This window comes from Eumetopias jubatus, unplaced genomic scaffold, assembly GCF_037043125.1.
Source record: "Eumetopias jubatus isolate StellerSeaLion01/CBP00866 unplaced genomic scaffold, mEumJub1_p1.0 scaffold_11, whole genome shotgun sequence".
Classification (NCBI taxonomy): domain Eukaryota; kingdom Metazoa; phylum Chordata; class Mammalia; order Carnivora; family Otariidae; genus Eumetopias; species Eumetopias jubatus.
This window is the reverse complement of record NW_028274817.1, coordinates 126,155,629-126,158,572: the sequence shown is the minus strand read 5'-3', so window position 1 is coordinate 126,158,572 and position 2,944 is coordinate 126,155,629.

The following is a 2,944-nucleotide window of genomic DNA, read 5'->3' as shown; positions in this document are numbered from 1 at the left end:
GCTAAAATAATGGGCTTTCTTTCCTTGGGCGGGCTTACGAGGGACTATGACTCAGCCATGAACAAGGAGTGAATGTCTGCCACCTGTTACCACGTGGATGGACCTTGAACAGACGATGCTCATGGGAGAAGCAGACACATGAAAGGCTGCACAGTGTGTTTATTTATATGAAATGTCCAGAAGAGGCAAATCCACCGGCAAACAGTGAGTTAGCGACTGCCAGGCGCTGGGGAGGGGGACAGGGAGGGACTGCTTTATGGGGATGGGGTCTCCTTTGGGGAGATGAGAATGTTCTGGAATTATATAGAGCTGGTGGTTGCACAACCCAGTGACCGTACTAAATGCCATCGAACCGTTCACTTTCAAACGGTGAATTTTATAGGATGTGAACTTCACCTCAATGAAGAAAAATACCCGTTTTTAAATAACCGAGCTTGGGACCAGGGTCGGGGAGGACCCTGCTGTTTGTACTGCTAATATAGCTTTTGCGTATTCCCCAATATGCAAAAGGGTCCCCCCCCAATGGTGAACGGGCCAAGTATCATTGCAAGGTCATGCAGGTGGTGCATGCTTTGATAAAATGCACCAAGGCGATGGGACAGGTTGCTGAATTATTTCTGCTGCCTTCACAAGGAGCGGGAAGACCTGTGGTTGTTGTCTGTTTGGCACGGAGGCTGGTAGGTATTCATTAGGAAAAACGACCAACCTTCAGAGCCTGAGAAGGCACCACGCTTCCATAGACCAGTGTTCCAGTGGAAAGACTGTGCTCGTGTCTGGCTTTGCTGACCAGCTGATCCGCCATTGTCCCTTTGCGCATGCCAAACTTACCTTCATGGGGCAAGTCTCCACTGGCCTTCCATGTACAAGGGAAAAAGCAATAAGGTTAGCTTCTGTTTCTCCAGCTGCCCAGGACAGGAGGGTCCTGCAGTGAGTACTAGGAGACTGGCCAGGTTCTGGAGGGACCTGGGCATGGAGTCCTGGCCATGGTGGCTGCTGAGCCCCTCTGGATAGAAGGATGGAGGGGGGACATGGTGGCCAACACCCCTTCCAGCTCTACATGTTCCTGCAATTCTGCATGTGAGTCTTCTCGTGGTGGACACACAAAATGCCTGGTGAGTGATAAGATGAAATGCAACCAGAAGAAGGCAGGAAATGAGCCAGCCCCATCTTCCTTCCTCACGCTGGGGAGCGGAAGCCCCACAGAAGCCCCACCTTGAATGTTGGGGCACCTGGGGTCCTGCAAGCCTCAGTGATGAACATGGGATAGCAACACGGCTGCTATGGAAAACAAGTAAGTACGAGAGACTTTCTCTGTGTGTGCTGATTGCATCTCCTTAGAGGAGGTGATATAAACATGTGCCCCAAACATAGTGACCAATGTAACGATGATCCTGTCAGGCACTATGTAAAAAACAACAAACACAGATGCAAACATCCATGATGAGCTAAACATTACTCTTTGAGATAAGGACAGGACCAGTGAGGTGAATTAATTAAACATTATGAGGGGTCGATGGTCATTTGGTCAAGAGAAATTGTCCAATGTGGCAATTCTTTCAGTTGAAAAATGAAATAAGTGACGAAGGAGGATTTGAGAATATTTGTGATGAGCATGCTTCTGTTAAAGTCAAGAGGGTAGAAATATAAAAAGAATAGGTAGGTGGCTGGAAGGATGGATGGACGGGTGGATGGATGGATGGATGGAAGGATGGATGGAAAGATGGATGTATTTATGCATGGATGGATGGATGGATGGATGGATGGATGCATGCATGGATGGATGGATGGATGGATGGATGGATGCATGGATGGATGGATGGATGGATAGGTGGATGGATAGATGGGTGGATGGATGGATGGATGGATGGAAAGATGGATGTATTTATGCATGGATGGATGGATGAGTAGATGGATGGGTGGATGGATGGATGGATGGATGAGTAGATGGATGGGTGGATGGATGGATGGATGGATGGATGGATGGATGGGTGGATGGATGGATGAGTAGATGGATGGATAGGTGGATGGATAGATGGGTGGATGGATGGATGGATGGATGGATGGATGGATGGATGGATGGATAAGTGGATGGATGGATGGATGGATGGATGGATGGATGGATGGATGGAAGAGTGGGTAGAGAGGACAGAGGTTGCCAGTGCTCTGACATTAGATTCTAGTTCAGTGAACTCATCATGGGAATTCTCAGTGATGTCTCTGGATTGGATCCTGCCTATGGGTCTCTCTGGCAGGCTTTACTTGTTGGAGGCCTCATAATGGGGCCACTACCTTGGGCCTCCCCCAACTGTCATTTGCCACTCGAACTTTCCAGATGGCCCACCTCAATTACCCTAAAAAGAAAAGGGAAGCCCAGCACATTGGTGAGAAGTACAAGGATGTCATTTCTCTCAAAGGGAGGGACACTTCCGTAACTTGGTTTTGCATCTTTATCTCTTGTTCTGAGACTGCCCTTTGATCTGATCTCTACAACATCTGATTTTCTACTCTTCCTGTCGAGAAATCACAGAGAAGGCCCTAAACCCATGTTTGAACTCATGTTTATAAACCCAAGGCATTCAGACACTAAACCTATGTCTGTAAAGCAGGAACAAACCACAAAGAAAATATGGAGTCAGTCTTAGAATGAACAGAGGGGGATACTCTATGAACAAACATTCAGGTCCTGGAAACACCGTGTTTCTCTGTACGATCTGGACAGGCCACAAAGGAGAGGGGATATAGGAGATTAAATTGATCTTAACCCAGCAAGACACAACCACAGATTCCACCTGGACGCTGAGAGCTGCTTGTGGGGATCAGCTTTGCCCCTAGACCCACAAGAGTTCCATTCTGCTTGGGAGCCCACAGGAGGTTGGTATGATCTCTCTCATGGAAAGTCCCACAAGCACATTTGACCACTCCCCACTCCCAGGACCTAGCTAGA